At 45.7% G+C, this 14,551-nt stretch overlaps 1 long non-coding RNA gene across 1 annotated transcript in view; it reads left to right on the top strand.

Moving 5' to 3' along the window:
- LOC128313432 (uncharacterized) overlaps positions 1–5,742 on the top strand; it is a 69,259-nt gene extending 63,517 nt beyond the window's left edge. Inside the window, exons 4-5 of the long non-coding RNA XR_008294135.1 lie at positions 153–232; positions 4,772–5,742. This is a non-coding gene — a long non-coding RNA (uncharacterized LOC128313432). The remainder of the gene's footprint in view (positions 1–152; positions 233–4,771) is intronic.
- Positions 5,743–14,551: the final 8,809 nt, after the last annotated feature.

The raw sequence follows: 14,551 nt of genomic DNA, 5'->3' as shown, positions 1-14,551 counted from the left end.
GCATCAGAGAAGAGAAGGGATTGTTTATAGTAACAGGAAGGCTGGGGCAGAGATGGATCAAGTGTCCCTTCTGAGGTAGGCCTTAATACATAGAAATGGGGAGCAGGAGTGAAATGAGGAAGGCTCATTTTTTTTTCCCCATTTTTGGGCAGATGATGAATCACCTGCCGTAATGAAGAAGGAAATGTGAAACAGTGGCCTGTACATGGGAAGAGTTCAGTGCAGCTGGAAGGTAGGAAAATAAAGGAAGGTCAAGTTGGGAAACAAGGGCAGGCCCAGGTTGTAAAGGGCCTGGGAACACCAGATTAGGAATGTTCTAGAACAATGTCTCTCAAGGTGTGTCCACAGGATATTCATACTTTTTACGTAACAAAAGGATCCTGCTGTGACCTATGTGGGAGAAACACTGAATTAAAACAAACAAATTTCTATGCAGGGGTTTTTAGAGCTTTTAAAAGGCTAATGTACACTGTGAATTTCCCAGACAGGCTTGTAGTTTGCAAAAATCCCAAACTTAGTGATCATAAACTTGTCTTTCTTGGAGCACCACATGAGATTAGCATCCGCAGGAACTCTATGAAAGTAGTAATCAACATTACCTGCCAATAGACCAACTGACTGATCTTCTAGAAACCTATATTGTCGTTGCACAAATAGGGAGACAATTATTTGTCCCCAAAGCAGCCTCAATCCCCTCCCTCCCTCCCTCCCTGATTCCCCTGTTGCTTTACTGTTACAAGGAGCTGCCTTCAGCAGCTGACCCTTTGCCTTCCTTTCAGCCAGACCCAGTTGCTCTCATTCCTGGAGCTCTGTTCTTGCCCTGAAAGAATTTTGCCTTGTTTCAGGTCTCTAATGGTTTCATGTTTGGAATCTCCTGTCTGTCAGCCTGGACCCCAGATGTGCTGCCTGATGCCCCTTGACCCTTCCCCAGCCTGCCTGTATTCTTTCTTTACTGCTGCCCTGACCTCTAAATACTTTGAGCACTTCTGGTCCTTCTGGTAAACCTGAAGATGTCCCATCTCCAGCTGCTCCCTGTTCTGGGGTACCTGTGGCTCCAGCTGCTTGATCAGAAACAAGACACCTGTGTGCTACATTCTGGGGGGCTGGGCTGATGCATGCCCAGTAAATACCCTTCTGCTACTCTTCCCAGTTATGGTGACGTCCAGGTGAGATTCCATAATTCCCCTTGGGAGGGATGAACAAGAATCTCTAAATTTCACATCATTTAATTATCTCAGGTGGAGGGGGAGAATCTTAGCAGTGATGTGTTTAGAGCTGCACTCCCAAGAAGCTTCTGTTGATTGGGCAAAATCAGATGGGATCATACAATGTCCTAGAAGGGGGTGTGAAATCTCTAAGTGTTTAGAGATCTGCAGGGCTCCATTAGGCACTCAACAAGAAGCCAACTGTGGTGAGATTAAACCAGCCTGGGTGAGTGGCCAAAACTTTGCCGGGAATAAGAGCATTGACCTGCCAGGCAAGTAAAACTATAGAAGATGAGATGCTGCCACTATAAATCAACTGTTTTGACCCCACAAAAGGACTTGGGATTCATTGTAAGAGTGGGCAGCAAAGACTGTGGCCCCAAAAGGCCTACCAATTTTTGGAAACTGTTAGGAAAAATAATGAACAAAAATACAGAGATATTACCTTACCTTTATAAAGAATGTGCAGTTCGAGTGGATGCACTTCAAGAAAGGAATAATGGAGTTCGCAAGGCATTTTAAGGCAGGAGGCTGCAGGAGCTTCAGTTTGAAACCAGGGTGGAGGCTGGAGGCTGACAGGGGAAATGCTCCAGTCTAGAAAATTCTGAAAGGCATGGATAATGTGAACATAGACCAAAACCCACTTATTAGAAGGAGAAGTATTCTGAGATAGGGTCAAGGAAGTAAAAAAAGGTTACTAAATGTATGGAACTCCTTACCCCCCAAGAGGTGGCATAGGCTGAAAATAGAAATAGCTTCAAAGCTGCTTACATAACGTTGTGGCTGCTGGAACTATCCTGGGTTGTTGAGGGAAAGGTGATTGTTGTAGATAATAGAGAGGCCAAGTGTGTCTTCCTAAATACAGCCCTATCCTCACCCTCAGCATCGGTGGAAAAGATCCTGCGTTGGACCACACATTCCAATCTTACTTTTTTAAAGTATTGTCCTCTTTATCAGGTGCCTACCTAATATTAGGCATCATGGTCAGCACTTTTATATACATTATCTTTAATCCTCATTATACTGCAGGAGATAATAATTACCCCCATTTCATAGGCGAGAAACCACTCAAGTTGAATAACGACTCAAGGTCACATACCCAGTAACTGGAGGAGCTGAGAGTTGAGGCTTAGACACACTCCTAATGACCCTACTGCCTCTCCTCTCACACATTTCTTTTCTGGCCTTCATGTTTAAATTTAGCCTAAGACTTTACCACCTCACATTCCAAAACTGCTGGTTTTGTCTTTTGCTCATTGCTGGAAAAAAATTATCTCAGCCATCATAGGACTTGCACATTTGTTCATAGACTTCTACAGTTCAAAGTGCCCAGCTGGAGAGAGGGGGACATTAGGATCCTGGGGCTGAGACAAGATGGCGAATGGAGGAGTCTAACAGATCAGGCATTGTGAGTGTTTTGACATGTAATTCTCCCAGCACCCCATGTGAATTTCCATTTTGGAGTTGAGACTGGGTCTCGGATTATGTCACATGCCTAAGAGCCCATGGTGCATAGGCAATAGACCCAGTATGTAAAACTACATCTGTTTGGCACCAAAGTTTGCCTCCCTGGAAGGAGAGACCATTACATCTCTGTGCTATTTCCTTATAACCTCAGAGGTTGCCTCCATTACCACAAACCACAGAGGGCTCTCTGCTCTACACCTTTGCTAAATCCACTGCTGGCAGGGGCGGAGGAGTTCTGTGCCATACAGATATTCAGGTTGGAATTATGTCAAACAGATTGTGATCAGTCCCACCCTTTACCTTGTCAACATTTTTCCTAGTCAGCTGTAGTGCTGGTTTTTCACAAGACAGATGGATATTCTGATTGCTCTAACTCAGGGTTTCTCAACCTCAGCATATTGCTATGTGGGCAGGATACTTCTTTGTTGTTGGGGGATGTCCATCGCATTGTAGAATGTTTAGCAACATCCCTGGTCTCTAGACCACCAGCTAGCAGTATCCTCCACTAGCTGTCAGTAACCTCTCCCCTCCCTCACCAGTTGTGACAACCAAAATGTCTGCAGACCTTACCAAATGTTGCCCGAGATCACCCCTGGTTGAAAACCACTACTGTAAGTCCGAGAGAGCTATAGGATATCCTTTTCTACCAAAAACCCAACAAACCTCACTCTCCCACCTTACCCTGCCCCCCCCAGGGTAAGCCAAGGAGAGATGACACCTGTGGGTAGGGTTGGGCTTTTCTGGTTGGGGGGAGGGAACAGCACAAATTGCTGGCCCTGTACTTACTTGATGCCCCCACGAGACGTGAAAAATGTAGAGCTTTCAATGTGCAGATGGCTCGCGCTGCTTAATTACCAGCCGAAAGCATGCTAACATTTTTCTCCCTCTCCCTGCCTGCAACAGCCCGCCAGGAGCAGTGGAGGCATTAACAACAGGGAGCGGTTGCCCTTTCCCGCATCCTTATCACACACTAATTATTTTATTCTAAAGAGACAAAGTAGAGAGAATGTAACATATGATTCTGACGACAAACACTTAAAGAAAAAAAAAAAAACAACTCTGCTTTTCCTAGTGACTAGAGCATTGGAGCTGGTTGCTAAGCAACTGGCAAACTGCAGACTCCTGTACTGGCCATGCTGGTTTCGGAAATGAGCCATAAAAGGAATTCCCCAGTGAGAAGGGATCCCATACCATTGCCTGGTTGCCATGGACACCATACATAAGTGATGGCTCCTGGGTTACAGGCCCTGCTTAAGAAAAAATGTTGCCCCTGCTTAAGGCTTGAATGGTATGAGAAAGGTATGGAAGCCTTCTTCCCCTACGTTATCCATGTAGGCACGTCTCATCCCCTGCTTCTCCACGTGTTCCTCTGAAAGAGAGGTCTGAATCTAAGTGGCTGAGACATTCCATCCAATTTCAGCTCTGCTCTTATTTAATATGTTCCAGTCTTTGCTCGAGTTGGAAGGGAGTCTGCAATCTGGAAAGCAAATTTTTAAGCAAGAAAAGATGCCTCGGGTGGCAGACAGGCTGTCTGTCTGTCTATCATCCACCCCTGTTTGGGGGCCACACAACGCCAAGATCAGGCACAAGGGCAACTCTCTATGTTCACACTTTCTATTGGAATTTTGGAAAACGAGAGATTAGCAGGGAAAAAGACAATAGCCGTGACTCCAAAATGAAATTGGCATGTCATGCGGAGCACGGCACACAATAGGCCACTGCAGTTCTGTCAGAAATTAGAAACAGACTTCAGATAATAGGAGTGAAAAATGTGAGGCAAATATAAAGACATAGAGTTTAAAATACAAAGATGTGCAGGTTTAACGGGGCTTCCTATGCTAAACAGTAGAAGAGATAGGCCCTGTAGCATCACCGACCACTTCCTCATGGATGAGAGACTTGGGGCACTGGCCTCTAATCCCCATCTCATAGAGGAGGAGACGGACCCAAAGAACAGCAGTGATTTGCTCGAGGTCATAGAAGGGAAACATTGCTGAAGGGTGATCTATGAAGCACAACTCTGCATTTTTAATACTGATGCATAACAAATTGCTGTTTTAAGCTGCTAAATTTTAGAGTAAACATTGATTATCTTACAGTTTCCATGGGTTGGAATCCAGAGCATCTCAGCTGGGTGCCTCAGATTTCAGGGATCCTTCACAGACTACATCAAGGTGGTAGAGGGACTTCAGTCATCTTGAGGCTCAAATGGGGTAGATCACTCACCTGGTTGTTGGCGGAGACTTCTCACCGGCCGGAGACTTCAGTTCCTTGGTACGTGGGCTGCTCCATAAGAGCAGTTTACGGCATAGCAGCCGGCTTTCTGCAAGCCAAAGAACACCTAAGACACCTATGATGGAAGCAGCAGTCTTTATTTTTCTTTTTCAACTTTGGGAAGAGCACAGGCAGAGGAGGGGCGGAGAGATGGAGGACAGAGGATCTGAAATGGGTCTTCACTGACAGGCTAACACAGCAAGCCCAATGTGGGGCTCAAACTCATGAACCACGAGATGATGACCTGAGCTGAAATCAGACACTCAACGGGCTGAGCCGCCAGTTAACCTAAGCTCAGAAGTGCTATCCCATCATTCCCATCCTATTCATTAGAATCAAGTTACTAGGTCCAGCACATACTGAAAGGAGAGGATTCCATGACAGTATGGGTGCCAGGAAGTGGGGACCATGGGTGGCCATCTCAGAGGCTACCACAGTGATCAAGTATGCTTCCTGGACCCAAACTGGGAGTGGGAGAGACGAGGGGTGGAGACTGGGCTCCCAGTTAGGCATGGAACACACAGGAGGGCAGAGCAAAGGTGTCTAGAAGGGGCAGCTAGGGGGATTGGAGGGGGGATGGGAGACCAACAGCAGAGAAGGGAAAGAGAACCTGGTGGAATGGGGAGAGGCAGGTGGTAGAAGAGGGGAGTTGAAATGAAGGACATAAATTATAAGAAAGCAGGATGGAGAGTGAATTGGATGAGTCGAAAGGAATAAAGACTGAGAGTGGAGAGCAGAAACAGGAGGGAAAGAGAGCTGGGAAGCCAAAGGCTTCAGCAGACAGTGCAAGAGGGCAGGGGAGGAAGTGAGGGTGGGAAAACTGTACAGAAGAGATAGAAAGGGGGAGGTGTTATGGGACACTGGCAGCGGTAGCAACAGGGGAAGATGACATTGACGATAATATTTATTGAGTGCTAAGAACTTGACATGCATTACCTCACTTAGTCTTCATACCAGCCAACACTGTAGATGCTGTTATTTATAGCATTTCAGAAATGGGGAAATTGAACTTTAGGATGAAGCACCTGCCCAAGGCTGTAGAGTTGGAAAGTGGCTGCAGGTGGGTAGTAGCTGGGCACCTTTCCACACAGCAGACCTCAGACTTGGTCATCTTGGTCAAGGGAGGCTGAGGACTGGGGAGTTCACTCTCTTACCTGTACATGGATGTCCTCTCCTGTCTCTTCTGCCATGCCCCTGGAGCCCCGTGTCCCAGCACAGATTTGGAAGCCTGGATTCCTTGCCGGTAACAGTAGCCTCATCAAACCTGAGGTGCAAGGCGAGTGCCTCAGTCTATGATGTGTAGTCACATATTAAAACTGTTCTGCTACCGGGTGCCGGAGTGGCCAAGTCGGTTAAGTGTCTGACTCTTCAGTTCGTGAGTTCAAGCCTCGCATCAGGCTCTGTGCTGACAGTGCAGAGCCTGCTTGGGATTGTCTGTCGTCTTCTCTTTCTGCCTCTCCCCAGCTCCCACATGTTCGTTTTCTCTCAAAAATAAAAATAAGCACACAAAAAACTGTTCTATACTGTATTTCTCTACACCTGCATTACTAAGGGCCATGAGGACACCATGTCTCATTCTTCAAATCTCCCACTGTGCCTTGAGCTGTCTTGAGTAAGCATTCAACAAAATGTGTGGAACCAAACATTTACTTCTTCTGAATCCACTGAGAAATTTTGCCTTAATAGCTTCACAGCAAAGAGGGACAAGACGGCCCTCTCCCTCTTAGGCCCAGCTCTTCACTAGCTGTTTGACTCTGGGCAAATTACTTAACTAGACTGGAATGCAGTATCCTTATCAGTTAAGCAGACAGGTTGGCTAAATGATCTTTAAAGTCTTTCCTAACTCTGAAACCTCACGAATTACATATTAGAGACTAGAGTTAGGAGTCCAAGTGGAAATGGTCAACGGATCTGATACAGGCCGCCACTTAGGCGGACTTGATATAGAAGTGTTCTGGATTCCATTTTGCCAAGATGCCAATCCATCAATATGCTTCTCAAGGGAATCTCAGCTCTACTCGTCGGTGGCATGTGTGTGCAATACAGACTCCACGAGCTCAATTCATTGAGCTCATGCCAAGGTCTCTCTGATGCTGTAGGAGGAACTTATCAACTCTCAAGAGACCAACTGGGGCACCTGCCAAAGTGACATTACAGATAAAGAGCAAAAGGACTTGAGGTTTCAGGGTCACCAAGACTATGTAATGGGAATTAGGATGCATGGATTTAATCACACTTTTCCAGTTGTCCGTGTTTGGAGCTGGTCCCTAAATAAAGTATAGTGTCACATACCTTCTTTTGGACCCTGCCCATCTGGGCAAGTTATAGTTTGCCTCCCACACCAGGGTCCCCAAGGTACCCAGGATAGGAGAGCACTTTTGAAAATCATCTAAGCAGTAAGCATATGCTAACCCTGGAAATCCACTAATGGTGGATCAAAGATCATCTTAGAGTAAAGGCTGTATTTATTTTCTTCTATACCCTCCATCCACTAAAAATGATGGATGGGAGCATTTTGAAAGGGCTTGATATTAATCTATTGGGTGTGGCCACAGGCCACATTTCCTAGGCTTTCTGCACAATAAAGATATTTTGAGGGGTATACTTTAATTTCCTAATAATGAGTCTCTAAAAACAAAAACTCTACACCCAACATGGGGCTTGAACTCACGACACCAAGATCCAGAGTCCCATGCTCCACCAACTGAGCCAGCCAGGCACCCTAAAAACCTTTTCTGATTTGCAGAAAATTCACCTAGAAGACACCAGTAAGGAATAGTTATTTTAGCGACTTTCAGGAGCAATGGAGAGCCCTACCCTCATCGCACATGTGCTCTGAGAAGCTAAGTGTTGCAGAAGTGTTGGTGTCCTGCCCACAGCCATTCACATTTCAGGCATTTACCTACGACTTGGCTTCCAACTGCCAGCACCTACTATCCAAGAGCTTTCTTGGATTGTGGTAGGCCTTGCCATGTAGAGGGTAGAAGGGCTGGGAAATTAACACCCCCTTCCCTGAATGCAGCCTTCAAACAATGACACTGGAGCCAGTGTGTGAACAGCCCCAGGCTCCCTCACCCCCTGGTGGTATAAACCTGAGGTGTGCCTTCTACCCAGAGGTTCCCAACAGGACTGAGCCCACTTGCCCACCTAGTGCCTTCCGCGTCCTATCTTGAATGGACTTCCTTCCCTTTGTTACTTTCCAGCCTCTGCTGGTGTTTCCTGGCATTACCTCCCTAGGAAACCATTTGCATGTAAACCCTTATCTCCAGGCCTGCTGCTAGGGGAGCCCCAACTTCTTCTAGGCCCATAAGAAGGAACAGAGAAAAATGTTGATCAAAAGAAGGATTTCTGGGGGTTCTTGGGTGGCTCAGTTGAGCATCTGACTTTGGCTCAGGTTATGATATCATGGTTTGTGGGTTTGAGCCCTGCATCAGGCTCTATACTGACAGCTCAGAGCCTGGAGCCTCCTTCAGATTCTGTGTCTCCATCTCTCTCTGCCCCTCCCGCATTTGGGCTTTGTCTCTGTCTCTCAAAAATGAATAATTTCCGTAAGTGTATGCTCCCATGGTACATTTAAGAGCTTATTTACAGCTTGTTACCTACCTTTCCAGAAATGCTATGGTAAGAAGTGCTGCAGACCAATCAGAAATGGAGATATGAAGCATCTCTGAAACAGTCCTGGAAGTTCCTAGGAACATTGGCTTGATTACAAAATTTGTTTACTCACGACTTTCCTGCGGAGAAATGCAGCATGCCTGTAGTGATAGCCAAGGGCAGCACCCTTGAGACTTGCGTCCATGGAGTCCTCCAGAAAAACATGCTGACTTGGGGACAAGGGTGTCAGAAGACACAGTGCTGGAGCTCGGTGGGGCTTGCACCCAAAATCATCTAGTTTGCCTCCAGCAGCATCTGGTCCTGAGGCTGCCCCAGTGCAGAGGAATGGGGGAGGGGAGAGCAGAGACACCCTAACTCGAAGGGCAACTGAATAGGAAGCAGCTTACAGCATGTGGGCTCAATTTTCCTCAAAAAAGCTCATAATATAACTTGTCAAGAATGGCACTATGAACCCAAATTATAAGATAATTGTATTCAGTCCCAAATTTAACACAATAAAGGTTATTTGTGCTCCTGCCCTAGCAACCATCTCATAGTGGGGAGAAAAATACCATACAAAAACAAAATGTAAACTCACAAAGTAGTAATAAAACCAGCACACAACTATTCATTTCAAGTCTATTTTGAAAAGCCTTTGATAATACCAGTAATTCCCTGTAAAGCTTCTATTCTCTTGCCACAGTTCCCTTCTGGAGATAGAAAACGGTTTACTGTTCTACAGCCATACTTTTACAGAGATAAAGTTCACTTTATTTCTCAATTTTAAATGTCATTCTTAAAAAAAAAAATACCAGAAATCCCTGACCACCTCCATGTAGCACATGGACAGGGCTTAGTGGCAATACCAACATGAATCCCCCTTGTTTGCATAACAAGATTCATTTGATGGTCTCAGCAAGGTCCTCAAATGTAGCCCAAGAACCTTGTCCACAAGATACTAAAACACTTCAATAAAAAGAAAATTCAACCATCTACCCATTTCAAAATATTCTGATGCTTCAGAGCATCCAGGTTGAGCGTCATCCCTTGTATGTCCTGGGTGACACCATAGAGGCTCAGCTTCATCAGGGGGTGACTGGCAGGTCTATCTCCAATGGAGGAAGGAGAGGGAAGGGGTCTGAGGTGCTCTTGGGTACAAGAACAGAAATATCAGACAAGCTCACCTGAGGGCGATGGCTGTAAAATCTCATGAACCCTGCAGAAATCTGAGCGATCAGGCCTCAGGAAGAGTGGGAACAAGCAGCAGTTGTTGCTGGAGAGCTAGGTGGTGAACAGAAGGCAGGCAGATGCCCCTAGAAGGGAGTGGGCACGCAGACGATAGCCTCTGTGAGGTAGAAAGGCAAAAAGGAAAAGAAGGTGGGGCACTGAAGAGAAAAAGATTGCAGGAACAGAGCAGTGAAGCATCGTCATCAACAAATGCTTCAGCCAGCAGTCAGCAGCTCACTGGCGCTAAAGAGGTGCGGTCCCTGATGAAGTGGCAGCCTGCAGACCCAAAGCCCTTTCAAGTTACCGCATTGGTCTTTGTGATTCACATGGAACTGGTCATTCTAATTTACATTTTGATTTTATGAGCTATTTTTAAAGAGTTAAAGTTGTATTAATGGAAACGATGTGCACGAACTTGACGAAGTCCATGTATTTTTTTAAAGTATTTATTTAATCTCTACACTCAACAAGGGGCTGAACGCATGATCCCCGGATCAAAAGTCATACCCCCTTCTGAGCCAGCCACACACGCTCCCCCCCCCACATATGTACTTTTTATACATTAGTTTTAAAGCTTTAATAACTTGCCTTACATGTGCGATAGAAATAATTTGTACTTGTAGTTCAGGCTACTCTGATGTTTCTTGTTACAGTGGACTTCAGTTTGCTTCACTAAGTTTATTTCCACATATATGATGGCTATTCTTTGTCCCAAAATATATGCCCTGAACTTTAATAAATCCGTGCTTAAATCCTACTTCAATTTTTATCAGAAATGTTTCCTGGATATCTATGATGGGGTATTTTTGGTTTTTGTTTGTTATTTATTTATTTAGAGAGAGAGTGCAAATGAGCGGGGTGGGGGGGTGGGGGAGAGAGAGAGAGCGCGCGAGAGCGAGACAACCTCAAGCAGGCTCCATGCTCATCACAGAGCCCAATGCAGGGCTCGATCCCACAACCCTGGGATCATGATCTGAGCCAATATCAAGAGTTGGCCTCAACCATCTGAGCCACCCAGGCACCCCGGATATCTATCATGTTAGAGGCACTGTGCTAAACATTAATATGGGAACAGAGATGAGCAAAGCATAGCCCTGTCTTTAGGGATCTTATGAATCTTATAATGTGAAAGTGGAGATGGGGAGTGGAAGGAGAATTAGACACAATTAGACATATATACCAGTAACTGTAAGGCAATCAAGGCAATAAAGATCATTGTCAGCTTCAATGCAGGCTCTTCTTTAAGCATTCCCAGCTCTGAGACTGGAGCCTTTGACCACCCCTGAATCTCTCATACGTCTCCCCAGTCTCTGTCTAAAACCTGTTACCCCTCTCTTCATCCTATTCATTGCATAACCAGTCTTGGCAGATCTTCCATAGCATGTGGTCTCTCTGGAACCTCTATAGCATTTGTTTATTCCAGTAAGATGGGAGTTATCACTGGAGGCTAAGTACAGCCTTTAAGATAATCTGAGTCAACTGATGCAATGCACCTCTCTCAGGGAGACCCTGCACACTGAAAATTTGCCTGAGCTGTGGGGTAACTGGATCCCTTTTGCTACTCACTGGGCTCTCATTTCCGGCTTCATTTGGGACTTCACATTTCTGATTTCTCTCATTAGGATTCTTTATGCTCTGATCAGACTGGAGTATGTGCGTGCATGCACACATCAGAGAACGTCTGAGGGGTTTGCCAACCCTCATTCTCTCTCTTGCCTTCCTGTCCACAGTTGCCTCTCAAAATCCAGGTGAGAGGCTGCTCCATATTATTCATGTTGACTTACGTATGTCCACCAGCCTGTCTCTGGAGACAGCCTGAACACCGAGGACAAGATGGGTTTCGTGACTGTGAAGACACAGTGTCTTGTAAGGCCAACCACAAAGTATCATCCTGGCCACCCTGTCCCTGGATGTTGGATACAGTAGTTCCTGCCTTTATTCCCTCTGCCCTGATTCTAATGGTTGTAGGAATCCAATGCCCAGGATTTTCTAGACACCTCTGGCCTGCAGCCTAACTGCCATGGGGGTGGTAGTCAACTCTACTGCTTTGGAAGGGCGGCCTTCAGCACAGACCCTGGCCAAAAGCATCTGATTCTTATCAGAGGCTGAAGGACAGGTTTTACCAGAGTTCCTATGCCCAAACTTGAAAAGCAAGTTCATCTACCCCTTTACACACTTGGGCTTCCCTCCTATTCTTAAGAAAAAGTCAAATGCTCCACCTCCAATAATGACTAGAGATCCCTGTGTAGCTTAATTACTACTAGCTGCTGGTCACTAGAGCCAGGCTGGCCCGTTGTAACTATTTCCTGGGACTTGGGAGTTCACTGTTAAAAACAGAAAAGTCCCAAGTAACCTGATACAGATTGATCAATTTAACTATAACTTATCGTCTCAGACCTGTTCCCCAGGATCCATGGGACCTACAGCTTAGGCAAATCCGTGGGGGGACAAAGAGCTAGATCTGGAACTGCAGGCGGTAGCTGTCCTTTGCCTTATTCAGAACTCTTGCTGTGTTCAGAACCCTCATGTGTACACAAGGCAGGCTTTGTCCCCCTGGATTTGGATGGGGAAGGAGCAAGAAGGAACAGAGATTTTCACAATCATCACATACCTAGAGTACATTTCTAAGTCTTGTCAACGTGGGATGTTGCTAGATTATTTGTAGACTGAGAAATATAGGACTGTTACGAATTGGACCAGGGACCTGCAACACCCAAACCTTCCTTTCCTCCACCTATACTCCTTCCTGCAAGGTCACAAGGGAGTCTACACTCACTGAGGGCAAAGGAACACTTACTTCTGCTGGCACTTTAGCCCCAAACCCTGTTGTCAAACTCCAGTGAACTGGCCTGTGTCCCTGAAAAGGTTCCCTCTGGCTGAATCAGAACCAAAGCACAAAATCCAAACCTTAGCTCAAACCACTGCCATGGGAGGAAAAGCCATGTCGGGAGAGTCACCGGTGAGCACAACCAAAGAACAAGGCCAGGGCACAAAGCAAAACAGTATTTGCACCAATGGCTAAAGCCAGGCAGGTCTCCTAGCGAGGGCATTAGGTGTGTCAGTTGGGCCTCAAACTACTACCCCCAGCTCCTCAATAATTCCTCAACTCTCTGGAAGCACTGATATCCAAAAAGAGGCAGTGGCTGGGTCTCCAGGCCATGCTTTATTTTTCAGGAATCTTTACAGGTACAGTATCCGAACAGACTAGGCGTGTGCTCTGAACCTCTAATTATTTTACTTTATTTTCACTTATTAAAAAAAACTTTTTTAATGTTTATTTATTTTTGAGAGAGAGAGACCAAGTATGAGCAGGGGAGGGGCAGAGAGAGAGGGAGACACAGAATCCAAAGCAGACTCCAGGCTCTGAGCTGTCAGCACAGGGCCCAACGCAGGGCTTGAACCCACGAACCCTGAGATCCTGACCTGAGCCAAAGTTGGACGCTTAACCTACTGAGCCACCCAGGCACCCCTGAACCTCTATTTGAAAAGCTCTATCTCTGGGGCCCTGGTGGCTCAGTCAGTTGAGCATCTGATTCTGGATTTTGGCTGTGGTCATGATCCCAGGGCCATGGGATCGAGCCTTGTATCAGGCTCTGCACTGAGTGTGGAGCCTGCTTGAGATCCTCTTTCTCTCTCCCCTCTGCCTCTCTCCCCAGCTTGTGCTCTCTCTCTAAAAATAATAAACAAAAACTCTATCTCTGGGTCTGTGGCCAATAAAAACACCCTAATTTGACAAATTCATTGAGCTTGCCTCCTTTTGGGGGAGGTGTTTCCCCTGCCTTGGAAGCCACCACTGTGCAAGTATCCACAAGATGGGTGGTCAAGAGCCCTAGGCTTTAGTATCTTTGAAGATATATATGATTGGTTTGAGATAAATCATTAAACTTCTCAGTTTCCTCACCTGTAAAGTTGACTGGTCTAACCTTTTGGGATTAAGATTTCTTCCAGCTTTGTCATTCATCAGTCTGTCTCTGTCTCATGCACACGCACACACACATACACACACTTTCTTATTCTGATTCCTGGATATTAACTCAAACGCCATGCTGAGTCACATTAGAGCCTAAAGCAACAGAGGAAAGAAAAATCATTAATACTGGTCTTCTCTTTATTTAAAATGTTGATATCTTGTTCATCATTGATTTTTTGCATTAATTTGGATTTTTAAAATATTCTTGATTAATATTTTAATTAATTAATATTTAATTTTTGGTGCCCCCTGAAACTGTACACACAGGGTAAGTGCCTTGCTGGCCTCGCCCTGGTTCCAGCCCTTCTTTACATCTGGGAGAGCTGCCTGATGAGGAAAGAAGGGATGAAATGTGGCCCACTTTACAAAGTTCCCTGGTGACAGCCACACAGTTATTGTATTATCAGTAAGCCACCTATACTTTCTCATTGTTTCTGTTGTTTGTTTTGTTTCCTACAGCCTAAAAATTCTTTGAGAAGGGGGACCCCCTGGTCTGCTTTATTGTTTATTTTGCTTTTTATCCCTCCTTCCACATACCAAATGCCAAGCACAGAGTTAAGCACTGAACGCAGGACCCACACTGAATCCAGATTTCACAGCCGCCTTTCTCTTGACCTTTCACAACACAACTCTTTATCATTAAAAAAAAAATTTTTTTTTACAGGTGCCTGGGTGGCTCAGTCGGTTAAGCGTCCGACTTCAGCTCGGGTCATGATCTCGCTGTACCTGTGTGGGGCTCTGTGCTGACAGCTCAGAGCCTGGAGCCTGCTTCAGATTCTGTGTAGAAAAGCAGCTGGACAGCCGGAAAAGTAAA

This window comes from Acinonyx jubatus, chromosome E1 (genome assembly GCF_027475565.1).
Source record: "Acinonyx jubatus isolate Ajub_Pintada_27869175 chromosome E1, VMU_Ajub_asm_v1.0, whole genome shotgun sequence".
NCBI lineage: Eukaryota > Metazoa > Chordata > Mammalia > Carnivora > Felidae > Acinonyx > Acinonyx jubatus.
The sequence above is the reverse complement of the archived record's forward strand: the minus strand, read 5'-3'. Positions and strand labels throughout refer to the sequence as shown.